The 17,632-nt window shown below is 40.1% G+C and overlaps 1 long non-coding RNA gene across 1 annotated transcript in view; it reads right to left on the bottom strand.

Annotated features, from left to right (window-relative positions):
- Window positions 1-16,966, bottom strand: part of LOC126108897 (uncharacterized) — a 25,267-nt gene extending 8,301 nt beyond the window's left edge. The window contains exon 1 of the long non-coding RNA XR_007523647.1: window positions 14,998-16,966. This is a non-coding gene — a long non-coding RNA (uncharacterized LOC126108897). The remainder of the gene's footprint in view (window positions 1-14,997) is intronic.
- Window positions 16,967-17,632: the final 666 nt, after the last annotated feature.

Consider the following 17,632-nt stretch of genomic DNA (forward strand, 5'->3'; position numbering starts at 1 on the left):
TGGCAGCAGACAACCAACACGAGTGCCTTTGCTAACAGCACAACAATGTTTGCAGTGCCTCTCATGGACATGTGACGATATTGGTCGGACCCTAGATCACTGGGAAGCTGTAGCCTGCTCACGTGAGTCTCAATTTCAGCTGGTAAGAGCTGATGGTAGGGTTTGAGTGTAGTGTTGACTGTATGAAGCCGTGGACACAAATTGTCAACAAGACACTGTGAAAGCTGGTGGTGACTCCATAATAGTGTAGGCTGTATTGACATGGAATGGACTGTGTCCTCTGGTCCATCTGAAACAATCATTGACTTGAAATGATTACATTCGGCTGCTTGGATACCGTGGACTTCATGTTCCAAACAATGATGGAATTTTTGTGGGTATCAAAGTACCATGTCACTGGGCCACAACTGTTCGCAACTGGTTTGAAGAACATTCTGAACAATTCAAGTGAATGATATGGCCATTATGGGACATAATCCAGAGCTCAGTTTGTGCACAAAATCCTGCACCAGCAACACTTTCGCAACTATGGATGGCTGTAGAGGCTGCATGGCTCAGTATTTCTGTAGGGGACTTCCCACGACTTGTTCAGTCTGTGTCATGTCAAGCTGATGCACCACACCAGCCAAAAGAAGGTTTGACACAGCAGTAGGGGGTATCCCATGGCTTTGATCACCTCAGTGTATATATTATTGCTATTTCAGCCTTTTTCATATTTTCCTACAGCTTACACTTTCTCTGAACATTATGTTCTGTTGCAATAAAATGAGGCTAAGTGCACTTAGAGTTTGATTCTGAAGGTGCGCCTCTGCTTAATTTTCTTAGATTCCGAATTTCAGCTCTCATAAGCAAAACACACGCAAAAACAATACTGTGTATACCACTGTAACTGGAATTACTGTGTGTAATAAGCAACTTCATGAGACAGTGAGATAAACAAAAGGCTAGCAGCCCATAGTTTTCCAACTGCTAGTGACTTCTGCAGAACTAGAGAGTGTGTGTGCTCCAAAAAAGGTCTGCCAATTAGTACTTCTTAAAATTAAATTCTGAGGCTGTGCAGATGATGGCTCCTGCTGCATCAACATTATCATCTAAATTAAGATCTTAGTTTATGATGGGTGATGCTTTCACTACCAGTGAACAGACTGTTCTATGTCAAGTGGGTAATAAGTAGATCAGGTGTTCTATGAAGTCCCAAATAGTGACATATGCATAATTATACGAATCCGTGATCCACATATAAGGTTACTCTTAGGTTTTAGAAATGGGGTTTGTCTTTGATGAGTGATCCATGATCCACATGTAAGATTACTGCTAGGTTTTAGAAATGGGATCACTTAGGAAAGTAATTCTGGATATGCACTGATTTAAGAAAAATGCCCTCTTGTATACTAAGTTTTGGCCCATGAATCAAATTTAATATCTCGACTACAAAGAACTGAAAGGATCGGAAGAAGAGAGTGCTAATCGAATTAAAATTAGTCTGATCACACTATATGTCTTGGTTTCAAGAGCACTGCGTGTTGACAATACATAGTTCCATTTATTCCACTAGAAAGCATTGACAGCTACATGTATTATTTTGTCCTATTCTAGTTGAACTCTTATCTTTGGATAAAACAATCCCATGCCATAGTGTAATTGAGTAAAAAGGCAGCTGTTCGGCAAGGACATTAATGACGACTGTGATCCATTTACTGAAGACAGTAATGGAGAATCTGATAAAATGCCAGGGAATAAATCCATTACTGCAAATAACATGTGTGTGGCCTGGCATATATTGCCAGCAATCTAACCTCATATGGTTTAGGTTTAACATTTATTAAAATTTTGGAAGCTTTATTAACATTAAGACTATATACCTTTAATGAAATATACATTAATTAATGCTTTTAAGGTAGACACAGTCACTTTTTTCACTTCACCTTAACAAAAGAATAAGGTGTTATACATATGATGGAGAGTTAGCATTGTTTTGATCCTAACATTCAAAACTATGGGTTATCATCTTTTTCTACTCTGTTTTACTTCTTTACAACTATTTGCCTATGTTTATTTTTAAGCACAAGCGCAGTATATACAGGGCTATTACAAATTATTGAAGCGATTTCATAAATTCACTGTAGCTCCATTCATTGACATATGGTCACGACACACTACAGATACGTAGAAAAACTCATATAGTTTTGTTTGGCTGAAGCCGCACTTCAGGTTTCTGCCGTCAGAGCATCGAGAGCGCAGTGAGACAAAATGGCGACAAGAGCCGAGAAAGCGTATGTCGTGCCTGAAATGCACTCACATCAGTCAGTCATAACAGTGCAACGACACTTCAGGACGAAGTTCAACAAAGATCCACCAACTGCTAACTCCATTCGGCGATGGTATGCACAGTTTAAAGCTTCTGGATGCCTCTGTAAGGGGAAATCAACGGGTCGGCCTGCAGTGAGCGAAGAAATGGTTGAACGCGTGCGGGCAAGTTTCACGTGTAGCCCGCGGAAAATTGGCTCATGCCACAACTGGAGACCGACAGCGCTGACTTCATCTTTCAACAGGATGGTGCTCCACCGCACTTCCATCATGATGTTCAGCATTTCTTAAACAGGAGATTGGAAAACCAATGGACCGGTCGTGGTGGAGATCATGATCAGCAATTCGTGTCATGGCCTCCACGCTCTCCCGACTTAACCCCATGCGATTTCTTTCTGTGGGGTTATGTGAAAGATTCAGTGTTTAAACCTCCTCTACCAAGAAACGTGCCAGAACTGCGAGCTCGCATCAACGATGCTTTCGAACTCATTGATGGGGACATGCTGCGCCGAGTGTGGGAGGAACTTGATTATCAGCTTGATGTCTGCCGAATCACTAAAGGGGCACATATCGAACATTTGTGAATGCCTAAAAAAACTTTTTGAGTTTTTGTATGTGTGTGCACAGCATTGTGAAAATATCTCAAATAATAAAGTTATTGTAGAGCTGCGAAATCGCTTCAATCATTTGTAATAACCCTGTATCTACTGAAAGAGAAGAAAAAGTAGATCACCACACCCTATACTGTATAGACCACAACACACCACGAAAAGGAAAAGAAATATTACTAAGAGGGCAATAAACAAGCAAAGAAGAAATGAAGGCAGGGCTTATAGAAAATGCAAAGACGAAGTAATTCCTTGGACACACTGTTGAAGAACTGTGTAGTTATCCACTAAAGTGTGAAGGAAAACAGTCAAGCACGCTTCTGGAATAAAGCTGAACACAACAATGAAAAACTGTGATGACGGTCAAGATGTCAACTTCAAAAATGATAAATACCTTAAATTGTATGCCAAAAAACTGATGATGATGATGATGATGATGATGATGATGATGATGGGCAATCCTCAAGAAAAAGCAAACATTTTAGAACAGGGGGAGTGAAAAAATTTTCAGCACGTTAACAGAGGTAAAAATATATGATGGACTACATCCTATGAATAAATACAACTGAATGATATAAGACTCTTGCATACATACCACTTATGCATCATGACTATTTTGAAAGTCTTCAAGTGCAAAATGAAGAAACCGAAGATTCGGTTACTGTATTAGTTTTGTGGCTACACTTAACTATAACACCTTGTTTCATCATGTGTTATACACATTGCATTGTAGTTTAGTTAGGTTTTAACTTTTAGATTTCAGTTTTGTAATGTAAAAGAAAACTAATATGAAAATTTGGAAACACTTTGTGAGTGACTAAATTGAGGATAATTTCTTGTGTTTAGTAGCTTTGGTATGTTGTTCTCTGATATACGATAATAAAAGTTGCATATTTGCTCTCAAACATTTTGCAGTACTTTTTGGAGAAGACAGTGCTAACTCACAAAAGTAGAGGCAACATTCCAAATAAAATATTTTCTGTGATCGTTCAAGAATTTTGGAAGCATGTATCATATTACATAGCTAAACAAATAGTGGGACAATTTGTGGAAAAAGTTAAAATTAACTCTGCTGTGATTTACGATTTATAATTTAACCAATCATATAATTTGCAATAACTCTAAATTATGCTCTTGTGTAGAGAAGTTTGGCAGCAGGAGGAACCATCTCCAGACAGGTGGATATAGGACTATAAATACAAAATTAAATATGAGTAACGTAGGATTAGGCTTAACAGTGAATAAGAAAAATGCATGGAAGCTACTACGAACAGCATAGTGAAAACACTATTGTAGTCCACGTGGACATGATGTCCACACTAACCACAATAGGAGAAGCTTACATGCCAACTATCTCCAAAGACAATGACAAGATTGAAGAACTGTATGATGAGATAAAGGAAATGGTTCACACAGTTACCAGACACGAACATTTAATGCTGATGAGGAACTGGAATTTGATAGCAGGAGAAACAAGAGAAGGAAGAACAGTAGGTGAATATGGACTGGGGAACAGGAATGAAAGAGAAAGCTGCCAGGTAGAATTTTGCAAAGAGCATAACTTAATAATCACTAACACTTGGTTTAAGACCCATGAAAGAAGGCTGTATATATGGAAGAGACCCGGTGATAAGGAAGGTTTCAAATTGATTATATAATGGTAAGACAGAGATTTCAGAACCAGATTTCAAACTGTAAGACATTTCCAGTAGCAGATACAAACTCCGATCATAATTTATCGGTTAAGAACTTTAGATTAAAACTGAAGAATTTGCAAAAAGTAGGAAATGAAGGAGATGGGACCTGGATAGGTTGAAAGAACCAGATGTTGAGAGTTTCACTGGGAGCATTAGGCAATGATTGATTAGAAGAGGGAAAAGGAATACAGTAGAAGATGAATGAGTACCTCTGAGAGAAAATAGTGAAGGCAGGTGAGGATTAAATAGGCAAAATGACAAAGTCTAGTAAAAATCCTTGGATAACACGGGAGATATTGTATTTAACTGCCAAAAGAGAAAATTTAAAAATTTAGCAAACGAGGTAGGCAAAAGAGAATACAAAGTCTAAAAAATGAGGCTGACTAGAAGCGCAAAATGGCTGTGCGGGAATGGCTAGAAGGCAAATGTAAGGATTTGGAAGCATACATGAATATAGATACTGCCAATAGGAAAATTAAAGAAGCCTTTAGCTATATGAATATCAAGAACTCAGATGGAAAACTAGTCATAAGAAAAGAAGGGAGAGCTAAAAGGTGGAAGGAGTATTATAGAGGTTCTATACAAGGGAGATAAACTTGTGGGCCATACTATAGAAATGGAAGAGAGTGTAGATGAAGATAAGATGGGAGATGATACTGCAAGAATAATCTGACAGAGCACTGAAAGACCTAAGTCAAAACAATGTTGCAGGTGTAGTTGACATTCTGCAAGAAATACTGACAGCACTGGGGAAGACAGCCATGACAAAACTCTTCCATCTGATGTGCAAGATAAATGCGACAGGCAAAATACCCTTAGACTTCAAGTAGAATATAATAATTCCAATTCCACAGAAAGCAGATTCTGGCAGGTGTGAATATTATCAAACTATTTATTTAGTCAGTCATGGTTGTGAAATATCAACATGAATTGTTTACAGAACAATGGAAAAGCTGTTGGATGTTGACCATGGGGATGATCAGTACTGATTCTGGAGAAATGTAGGAACATATGAGGCAATACTGACCCTACACTGTATCTTAGAACTTAAGTTAAGGAAAGGCAAACCTAAGTTTATTGCTTTTGTAGACTTAGAGAAAACTTTTGACAGTGTTGATTTGGGTACTTTCTTTGAAATTCTGAAGCTAGCAGGGATAAAATAAAGGGAGTGAAAGATTATAAAACTTGCACAGAAACCAGACAGCAGTTACGAGTTGAGTGGCAAGAAAAGGAAGCAGTGGTTGAGAAGGGAATGAGACAGGGTTGTAGCCTATCCCTGATGTTATTCAATCTGTACATTGAGCAAACAATAAATAAAACCAAATAAATATTCAGAGAAGGAATTATAGTTTGAAGAGAAGAAATAAAAATTTTGAGGTTTGCAATGACATTGTAGTTATGTCACACAGACAGGACTTGGAAGAGCAATTGAATGGAATGGACAGTGTCTTGAAAGGAGGATATAGAATGAACATTAACAAAAGCAAAACAAAGGTAGTGGAATGTCGTTGAATACAATTACATTATGCTGAGAGGATTAGGAATGAGGGCAGTAAAATAACTAATGAAGGCCAAAAAAGAGCAGATACATAATGTACACTTGGGAATGGCAGGAAAAACATTTCAGAAGAAGAGAAATATAAATTTAAGTGTAAGGAAGTCTTTTCTGAAGTTACTTGTCTGAAATGTTGCCGTGTATGGAAGTAAAACATGGATGGTAAACAATTCACACAAGAAGATAACAGAAGCTTTTGAAATGTGGTGCTACAGAAGAATGCTTTAGATTAAGATGGGTGGATTACATAACTAATTAGGTGGTACTGAACACCACTGGGGAGACAAGAAACTTGTGGTCAACTTGACTTAGATTAAGATGGGTGGATTACATAACTAATTAGGTGGTACTGAACACCACTGGGGAGACAAGAAACTTGTGGTCAACTTGACTAGAAGAAGGGATCGGTTGATAGGATACATTCTGAAATATCAAGGGATTACCAATTAGTATGGGAGGGAAAGATGGAGGGCAAAAATCATACAGGGAGACCAAGAGGTGAATACAATAAGCAGACTCAGAAGGATGTAAGTTTCTGTAGTTGAGCTGAAAAGACTTGCACAGGATAGAACAGCATGGAAGCTGCAGCAAACCAGTCTTCAGGCTGAAGAAAACAACAACAACAAAAACAACATGGTCATAATGGCTACAAAAATAAAGAATCAAATGTATTGAGCCTTTAGAAATTTCTCTTCTGGCTCCCATTTTGAAACATTAAGTACATTAATGAACAGATATTAATGTTATTAGCTGAATAAACAACTTTTAGTGTATGATTGGTCCTCATTAGCTCAAAATCTACTTTCTCATTTTAGGAATGAAATAAGCTACTAGGAATAGTAAACATACATTATTTACTCGAATCTAAGCCGCACTTTTTTTCCGGTTTTTGTAATCCAAAAAACCACCTGCGGCTTAGAATCGAGTGCAAAGTAAGCGGAAGTTCTGAAAAATGTTGGTAGGTGCCGCCACAACTAACTTCTACCGTCGAATATATGTAGCACTACACAGGCATGCTTTGCAGGCACAAAGATAAATACTGGTGCCAAAACCTCTGCGTCAGTAACAAAAAAATTGATGCATAGCAATGGCTACCTGGTAAAGCTTAAGTGCTAAGCTTACGACTCGAACCAAACTACTGTAGCTGTATCGTCATTCATTTGACCTAAATTATGTCTCATATTATAATGGACCAACTTTGTTTCGATTTGGAGGTGCAGCCTAAAACGTTTCTCTCACCTTGAATTTCGAGTCTCATTTTTCAGGTGCGGCTTAGATTCGAGTAAATACGGTATGTTATGAATTAATAAATAATTTTTTTTTCACTAGTATTTAATTTAAATGCAAATAGCGGTAAGACTTGGACACAGATTATATGATATAAACCTTGAATGCCCATTCAGTGCATCATAATTTTTTTTATCCTCATAACAGGATGATTAAACCTATAACTATCATGAAGTCTGTGAAGAGTGATTGATAAGAAATGTCATGCTTCTGTTAACATACACTACGTTATTTTGTTTTTGTCATTCCTAAGATGTTTCCAAATGACAGGAACTGCTCACATATATAGTAGTTGTGAGTGTAACAACAACAAATTAAATGTAACCACTCAGTATTTTGTAACTGATGCTTTGCATTTCTCCTCCACATATAAATTAACTGGCTTGTACTTTAATAACCTTAATATACCTAAAAGAAAAAAAAATGTGACATGAGTTTTCTTAGTTGTAAAACCCGTAACTGAATAAAACAAACCACTTAACTTGAGTCTCAAGATATTCTCAATAAATCATCCTTCCATTTGTTTCTTGTCGTATCCATCGAATGGTGGTAATAGTGATGGGGAAAGACTAGTAGTACCACTAAGTCAAAATGATATTATCTCTTAAGGTGGATTCACACTCGTCGGAAAGGAATAAAACGTCAAAATATATCACAGTGCATTTCAAACAGAGAAAGTAACAAAGCTTCTCAATGAACTGGATTATCAATTTCAAGGTTTCTCTGGAAGAACGTTGTGATATTGAAAATGTTGGTGAGATGGTGGTTGTGCCCGTTAACATTGGCAGTTAACCTATACTCATCACGCTCACTACATAGTGGTAGTAAATTTCATGTAATTTTGTCTCCTTTTGCATTATTTTATTGTCTGCTTTATTTTTAGGCCAGGTTACATAGGTTCCATGGGGACATGAACATTTTTCCTACTTATTCTGTGAAAGAGACCAGATATATGATGGCGATGACACGATTCTCAATAAATCATGGTTATAACAGCGTCTCTGTCAGCTCTTTCAAAGGAGAAAAATGTTTTTAATGTTAGAAAAAGAGGCGACTTTTACGGTAAAAAGATTCTATGCACAGACACCCTTACCAATACTGTTTATATTTTCTGTAGCTTTAGTGTCCCCACCAGTGGACACTGCGATGGAGGCAGATGAGGTAGCCTGGGTTGCACCATGGAAGAGTGCGATAACCTGTCAGGCAGGGCACACAAAGTGCATAGTACAGTGTGTTAACTGTAAGACGGCAGAGTTGTGAGGGGAGTGAGGGGAGAGGAGGAAGCAAGCATTGGCTGGCGAGGGGAGGGGAGTGGACTCTTTTTGGGGGGGGGGGGGACAAGGCACACCTACCAGTTGCAGTGCTGGCACTATAATTTGCGCATCATGCTTACACGAAAGCAGACGAAAGGCTTCTTCTAACCGTAGGCCTACCGGTAGGGGTTGTTGGCGACTCCTGAGATGGGCCAACAACTGCCTCTTCACTCATTTTGATACTGTTTAGCAGAACTGCACAATAAAAACACACAGAACAGTACAGCGCAAAACAATAACGAAGCAGACGACAATGGCTACCTTGTACAACACAGTCAGCTACGTAATGTTGGCAGTATCCTAAACTGCGTGCCTACCGAAGCCTCCCGACGTTTACCGACTTCTACCGATTCAGGACTAGGGAGAGGTCTGCCATCTAGAAGTTTACACACTGTATGGGCAGACCCACTGACGAAGGTGTTTTACCTGTGCAGTAATCAGAGACCTTGCTTTGTGCCAGCCATGTGCCATGTTATCCCTAAGTACATCTTTATGAGAGTTCGGACTTTCTGTTTCCTGTGGTATCGTAGTGCCTACATTGTTAAGAACGATGCACTCTTCCTTCAGACGTGCAGTCACATCTGAAGGAACAAGCACTGCAGCCATTATGAAAGGCACAAAATGTATTCGCAGTTGCAAATATGAACAACCATCAGCTGTAGATGGGAATGTGAAATTTTGTGCTGGACCGGAACTCAAACCGGGATTTCTCGCTTAACATAAGTGGTCGCCTTAACCGCTTTGACTGTGTCACGACTTACCGCCGAACCCAAACTTCCGTAATTCATTGTCCCTGCATCCGAACATTACTCGTACACACATTACGAAATTCCTGTACAAGGAAGGACATCTTAATTGAAAGTTGCTGCCTGGTGTTGGCAGATAAGTAGGATTTTGAAGTGCCTGTGTTGTTACAAAGACTAATGTTATGTTCCTTCCGAAATGTGTGCACGTCATTCCCAGCAGAAAGTTATTTGTATTCACAACTGTGAATACATTTCATGTATTTTATAACAGCTGTAGCCATTGCATTACCCATCCTTCTGGGGCATCGTTCTTCTTAACGACACAGGCATTGCAATATTGTATTTATCTGCCAATACCAATTTTCAATAAAAATGTCCTCCCCTGTATGGGAAATACATAATGTTTGTACGAGTAAAGCTACATTTTCCTAGCTGCGGGAATTTGTCGCAGCATACTATGTGAAATGTTTTCCTAAAGTCTATTCACTGAGAGCTGGGACGAAACATAAACAGTGTCACGTGAGCGACTACGCTCGTTTCCAGAGAAAGCATTCGGTGTTCACGTGATACGTAGGGGTGTGGAAAATCCTTGGCGCACGCTTTGCAGCTGGCGGCGTTCGGCTGGCTGCCGAGCTGTCACAGCGGACTGTGAGAAACCTGGGCAACAATGTACGAAATAAATTTAACAACAATGTTAAAATAATGTTAAACTGAGTTCATTCTGTCGAAGCAGATTTATTTTCATTCAGGTTTCTAACAAAACGCCCCATTAAAACACAATTAATTGTTAATTTTAATAACAATATCAGTAATAATAATGAGAAATGACGAAACAAGGTTGACTCTGTTGAACGTGAACTGTTTTCATTGAGGTTTATAATAAACCGCTCCTCTCTCTCCTCTATAATGCAATCTAATTTCCACATTTGAGTTTCCACTTTTTCTACGACATGGAGGACGCACTTGTTCCAATCCTTTGTAGTCACTGTTCTTACTGCTTCTTCTAGCAGTACTTTAACTTCCGGCATTTTGTATGTTTTGTTTTTCGCTGCAACATAGCCTTTGATTCTGCCCCACACTAACTCGATCGCGTTTAATTCACAGTGGTACGGAGCAATTCTGAGAACAGTTTTCCCTGCATTCTTCGCCATTTCATCTATTGCGTATTCGTTGTGCGCTGTTCTGTGATTTTTAACTATATCTAAAAGTTCATTCTTCAACATACCGTCTTCGAAATCGATTTTTTTAGATTTTAGCCACTCTGATATTTCGTGCTTATTGGAATTCGCATTGGGAACTTTCTCTTGTCTCTGAGAATGGTACGGCGCTTTATCAAGAACAATAACTGCGTTTTCCTGAAGCCGTGGAAGAACATCTTGAAACCATTTCCCGAAGCTTCCTGGCAGATTAAAACTGTGTGCCTGACCGAGACTCGAACTCGGGACCTTTGCCTTTCGCGGGCAAGTGCTCTACCAACTGAGCTCAGTTGGTAGAGCACTTGCCCGCGAAAGGCAAAGGTCCCGAGTTCGAGTCTCGGTCGGGCACACAGTTTTAATCTGCCAGGAAGTTTCATATCAGCGCACACTCCGCTGCAGAGTGAAAATCTCATTCTGGAAACATCCCCCAGGCTGTGGCTAAGCCATGTCTCCACAATATCCTTTCTTTCAGGAGTGCTAGTTCTGCATGGTTCGCAGGAGAGCTTCTGTAAAGTTTGGAAGGTAGGAGACGAGGTACTGGCAGAAGTAAAGCTGTGAGTACCGGGCGTGAGTCGTGCTTCGGTAGCTCAGTTGGTAGAGCACTTGCCCGCGAAAGGCAAAGGTCCCGAGTTCGAGTCTCGGTCGGGCACACAGTTTTAATCTGCCAGGAAGTTTCATATCAGCGCACACTCCGCTGCAGAGTGAAAATCTCATTCTGGAAACATCCCCCAGGCTGTGGCTAAGCCATGTCTCCACAATATCCTTTCTTTCAGGAGTGCTAGTTCTGCATGGTTCGCAGGAGAGCTTCTGTAAAGTTTGGAAGGTAGGAGACGAGGTACTGGCAGAAGTAAAGCTGTGAGTACCGGGCGTGAGTCGTGCTTCGGTAGCTCAGTTGGTAGAGCACTTGCCCGCGAAAGGCAAAGGTCCCGAGTTCGAGTCTCGGTCGGGCACACAGTTTTAATCTGCCAGGAAGTTTCATATCAGCGCACACTCCGCTGCAGAGTGAAAATCTCATTCTGGAAACATCCCCCAGGCTGTGGCTAAGCCATGTCTCCACAATATCCTTTCTTTCAGGAGTGCTAGTTCTGCATGGTTCGCAGGAGAGCTTCTGTAAAGTTTGGAAGGTAGGAGACGAGGTACTGGCAGAAGTAAAGCTGTGAGTACCGGGCGTGAGTCGTGCTTCGGTAGCTCAGTTGGTAGAGCACTTGCCCGCGAAAGGCAAAGGTCCCGAGTTCGAGTCTCGGTCGGGCACACAGTTTTAATCTGCCAGGAAGTTTCATATCAGCGCACACTCCGCTGCAGAGTGAAAATCTCATTCTGGAAACATTTCCCGAAGGTTTCGGCGCACGTCTCCTCATGATAATCTCCACTTTTCTTGGATTCGAAAGTCCACAAACATCCTTCAACGAACCCTGTTTTGCTGCCAATGTGTGCGATAAGCAGACGTTTCCCTTTACCTGATGGGCCCTTGCTTCCGGTGGATAACCCGGACAGAAACGCTTGTTTTGAGGAATTTATAGTGTCATCTACCCAGACGTAACTTCGGGTATGTCCTGCGTTCATCCACGTCTCGTCCAAATAGTAAATGGGTCTGCCTTCATCTCTCAACCGTTTAATGGTTCGAAGATAACGCCGCCTCCATAAAAAGATGTCATCCCTGTCTATTAGCATGCTATTGCGCCCACGCCGGACATATTTGAAATTCATTTCTCTCAATAACTTATAAAATGTAGTTCTCCAAAAATTGCCCAGATCTGCATCTTCGTTCACGACTCTAAGCACTTTGTCAATTGATGGCAATTCGTTACAAAAAAAGAAATTCGTGTACTTTCCTTCGTATCGCATTTCTATCGAAGTCATCAACATTTTCAGAAAGTTTGTCGTAATTTTCCTTTCTTGGGAGACTTCAAAGAGTGTGTGGCCTTGTACTCACTTATCACAGGATGCACTGAAGAACGTGCAACACCTGTAGCTGCAGCTGTTTTCGAAACAATGTCACTCATCGACTGCTCTGGATGTAAAAGTTCCGTTTTATACACATTAAGCACCATGTGCTTCTCAGAAGAGCTTAATGATTTCTTCTTTGCTCGCTTCTTTGGTGGACTTAGACCTGACACGTCGACCTCGCTCGCTGAATCCGTGGATGACATAATGAGGACAGCCGTATGTGACGCTAATGAAATAAGTGCATATATAAAATAAGAAACCATGCGATGCTATTGGATGTGCACATAAATAGTGAATGCTCAGCGTGACTACAAACACATATACTTACTCTAATAATCAACAACGAGTCTTTCAAGCGTCTTTACAGATGAACATAAGATATCCTGAAATTGCCGCTGTGCAGCACCCACTAAGGAGCTCACACCTGCAACTCAGACGGCCACACTTACTGAGCGCCGCGCCTGCGAACCGCACAATGTATCGCTCGTAAAGGACAAACGGTTGCACCCATCGCATTTGAACAAACTACAAAATTAAATTCAAACCTTTCTGAAACTTTTCTTGCTTACACCCCCACAAAAGAATGTAAAGGGAAAAAGTTTGTTGCTTACTATATTTCGGGCGATGATTTGGTAACGGTTCTATATCAAACGTTAGATTTTAATTCATTGCTTCACTATTACTGACTCTATTGAGCAGAAAATTTGCAGACATCATCAACATATAGTACTGAAGGCAATTATAATATTATTTTGCTGTGTGACACACAGTTTAGGAGATATGGCGTGATAAATATAGAGTAATGCGAAAAAACAACTTTTCCTGAAAGCTTAAATATTTCTCTTTTTGAGTGACAATAAATTTTAATGTAATGTAAATAAAGGTGTCGGAAGGTATTTCTCGGATCTCTTTATCATGTTCAGGTGCCAAATTATAAAAAACACGACTTTCATTTTTTAATTTCTGACGCCCCTGCCTTGTACACCCCTCGACGGCAGCGCTGTGGTCAAGCGCCTTGCCGTGTTTACAGTACGTCCCTTGTTTCGGTGAATAGAGTATAGGTGCAGAGTGGTGTATGCCAGAACCTAAAAAAACGATTTTTTTTAAATTTGGCAATTCTACCTGGTAGATTGATATGAGAACTACCTCCTTATACTTTTTTTTTAACTCAATGAAAATTTTGTGCTATTGAAATAGATTACTATTTACAATTTTTAGAAAAGTTGATTTTTCACACTTCTCAATATTTACTATGCCATATCTCCTAAACTAAGTGTCGTACAACAACATAACTGTATAATTACCTTCAGTAATATATGTCAATAACATCTGCAAAAATTCTGGCCAATAGAGTCAGTAATAGTGAAGTAATAAAGTAAAATGTAGCGTCTGACACGGAATTTTTACCAAACCAACATCCAAAATGTGTGTGTGTGTGTGTGTGTGTGGGGGCGGGGGGGGGGGGGGGGGGGGGGGGGGGCGGGGGGGGGGAGGCTGAAAACGAGAAGTAGTTTCGTAAAGATTTGAAATAATTTTTACAGTTTGTTGGAAGTCAGTGGCTGCTATAGTTTCCTCTAGACGAGAGCAGTTTTGTGCAGTTCACTGGCATGACGCTATTTCCTGCACACTGCAAGGAGCTTTCTGCTAGGCCCGGGGCAGTGCAGCACGACAGCAGCAGCGGAGACAGTGAAGTCCAAACATGCAGCGCAGTGCTCGAGCTAAAACACTGTTAATTTAGGCACTCTGAATGTGCATGGAAGTTAGGGAAGAGGAGGACAGTATGTTATCGGAAAAAGTACACAGGAAGCGGAAAGCAGTAAGACAAAAGTTCTTGCATCATGAAGAAGGAGCGTATAAAATTTTAGTTACAAAATATTTGCTCGACGATGTGGAGAAGTTTATGGCATTTTTCAGATTCACACCCAACAAGTTTCATTACCTTCTTTCGCTAACTGAAGACAAACTGAGAAGTAATTCCTGTAATGGAGTGGCAAAACTGATTACATCAGCAGAAAAACTCACAGTTACATTAAGATAAGTTTCTCAATAATAAGTAATTTTAACGAAAGTTATTAGGCTACGGGATGTAGTAATGACTGTCATATCTCCGGTTGTGCCATTATTTCAGTACAATTCGATTGTTACAATACGCTTTGCACTGCCTTGCAATTGTTCCAGTAGAATAAATGCTAATTTGCAGAACTTCTATGACATAGATACGTGTGGTTTATACTGTTTCTGACGGCAGCAAATGGGACTGAGAATTGGACAAAAATATTGGCTCTGTAGTTTGAAGAAAATAATACTAGATGGCATAATGTCGAAAGCATGTTTCACTTACTATAGGTATCAAAGTTTGCAGCAGTGACAGTATTATCATAGTTCCTAGGTCCTTGCTCACTGTCAGCACTTTGGATAGAAGCAGGATGGCTGCTGTTTGGGTTCCAAAATGTGGAGTTGTTGCCATATCCTTGATCTCTCTGATTTATGGTTTATATGTCCATCACAGTATTTCAAATCTGTTTTTTGGCTTTGCAAATAAGGTTGGGTCTAAATTTTTTACTGTTGCTGCCATGGATTTGAGGAACAAACCAGTTTCGCCCTCAGTCGATAAATTTGGAAGAAGTCTGTCGATCTTCAAGTCTTTCCTTAACGAGTTCCTGTAGCACACTGTTAGGAAAACATTTTCCTTTCAACCTCCACGCTATTAAGGAATTGAAGCCTGTCCTGGTACACAGCTCTTTTCTTCGTGGCTACTGAGCCACTTGTCGCAGATCTTTCTAGTTTCCGTATCTCCTAAAATGATTTCAGATGTTTCTCCATCACCTTTTGCACTGCACACCTGAAATAACAACCGTTAAAAATCTTGAAAAGAGCAAACAGTTAAACTATGTCTAAACACATTCTATTTATAACATTATCATTGTTATTCAATTTCAGAAATGTTTTACATATTGAATTTTGTGTCAGTTTCAAATTTATGTGCTTACTTTTCATCCGAAGTAATTTACTCCCATAATTTTTTCAGATACCTTGTAACTGGGGAATCTTTCCATTCTCAACAATTCTCTCATCGCATTTCAGTGTCTGAAATAAGACCATTTCTGCTTCATGTTCTCAAGGCTCTTGAACAAGCACTGTTACCTAAATTTTTACCATCTCCAGACTAGATAGACTGGGGGAGGAAGGCAGAAGAATTCTGACTTGTTGAAAATTACCTAATGCTGTTGCTGCACTTGATGGTAAACACATCAGGACTGTGGCACTTAACAAAACAGGAAGTCAATATTATAACCACAAGGACTACTTTTCAATAGTTCTCCTTGCCATAGTGGATGCGAACGTAGCTGATGTAGGTTCTTACAGAAAAGAGGGAGACACTGGAATATTCGATAAATCCAAAATTGGGAAACTAGTAAAAATGAATCAATTTTTCCACTGCCACAGGTATTGCCACAATCAAACCTGCTGTTGCCTCACGTCATACTTTGCGATGAGGCCTTTTCAGATTAGACGAAAATAAGATGAAACCTTACTGCAAACAACAAATGCTAGAAGATGCACGTAAAAGAAACTTTAATTACCAGTTAAGCAAAGCATGAAGTTTTCGAGAAAGCTTTTGGTATCATGTTCCACATTCAGAGTTTTCTTTACTTCTATAAATATTAAAGCTGAATCTGTAGACAAAGTCATTTCAGTTTGCTGCTGCTTGCACAAGAGGAATACCAGTCCGCACAGCCTTATAACACAGATCTATCAGAAATTAATGAACTGCCCAAGGAAAACATGATACCCTTGGCAGGAATGGGTGGTTACGTTAAAGCTGAGGGATTCACTGTGAGAAGCGGAACCACTGATTACTTCAATGGACCAAATTTTAATTGATGTTCGCAGTACTGATCACAATAACAACATCCAACGCATGACAACTATGGTTAAAAAATTAGTACAAACATATTTATAAATGTTATACATGGATGTAACAAAAGACATTTCTACTTACTCGACTTACTCATTTTTCTTCCAATTTTTGCCCAAATTAAATCCTTTTTCATTTGATTTTTCCACTCGGTGTTGGCCATATTCCAAAAATTTGCTTTCTAGAATCCAGTTCAATAAGTTGCTTATCCTCTGAGGCAGAGAATCGGTCAGCCGACATTTTTGGTGATTGTTTCTATAACAGTTCTCTTAAAAATTGTCTGTTGTTACCTGTGCACGCGAAACAAACAGTGCAGCTGTCGTCTCGCTGCTGCCCAGTTTGACAACACCCACTCCTCCGGCCAAGTAAATCATTGCAACGTGTGGGATGGGCTCCTCCCGAAGCATAGTGTTTCTTGCAGGTGGAGCCCACTGGGCCAATAGAGTCAGTAATAGTGAAGTTGTCCCCACCCTAGGAAAACGGTCCCGTACGTTTGCACTGTGTGAGTGGGCGGTGGGGTCTCGCATGCATTTTACGCAGCACGCCGTGGGAAACTCCCGCAGCTAGGAAACCACAGCTTAAGGGTTGTGACGAAGGAATGATGACATATGGAAGTTTGGGTCTGCCTGTGAGTCGTGCGTGGATAGCCAAACTGCTTAAGGCAACAGCTTGCGTAAAGTGGAGAAACTGGGTTTGAGTCCCAGTCTGGAACAAATTTTCATTGTTGTCATTCCCTTATATAGCTGACTGTTTTTCATATTTGCAACTGTGAAAACATTTCATGTATTTCTGCTTCCTGTAGACCGATTCCCATGTCGAGTTTTCTTTTCCCTCGCAGGGTTCCGTTCCCTGGCTGTTATGAAGCCACCTATGGCCAGTGAAGCATCTACACTGAAAGTATAGTATAGCGGTGTTGTCATGCCAATGTAGATACTAAATTAGCAAATAAACATCAACATTTTGAAACTTTTGGATAACTCTTTTCGTGAAACTTCCTGGCAGATTAAAACTGTGTGACGTACCGAGACTCGAACTCGGGACCTTTGCCTTTCACAAG

This window comes from Schistocerca cancellata, chromosome 11 (assembly GCF_023864275.1).
Source record: "Schistocerca cancellata isolate TAMUIC-IGC-003103 chromosome 11, iqSchCanc2.1, whole genome shotgun sequence".
NCBI lineage: Eukaryota > Metazoa > Arthropoda > Insecta > Orthoptera > Acrididae > Schistocerca > Schistocerca cancellata.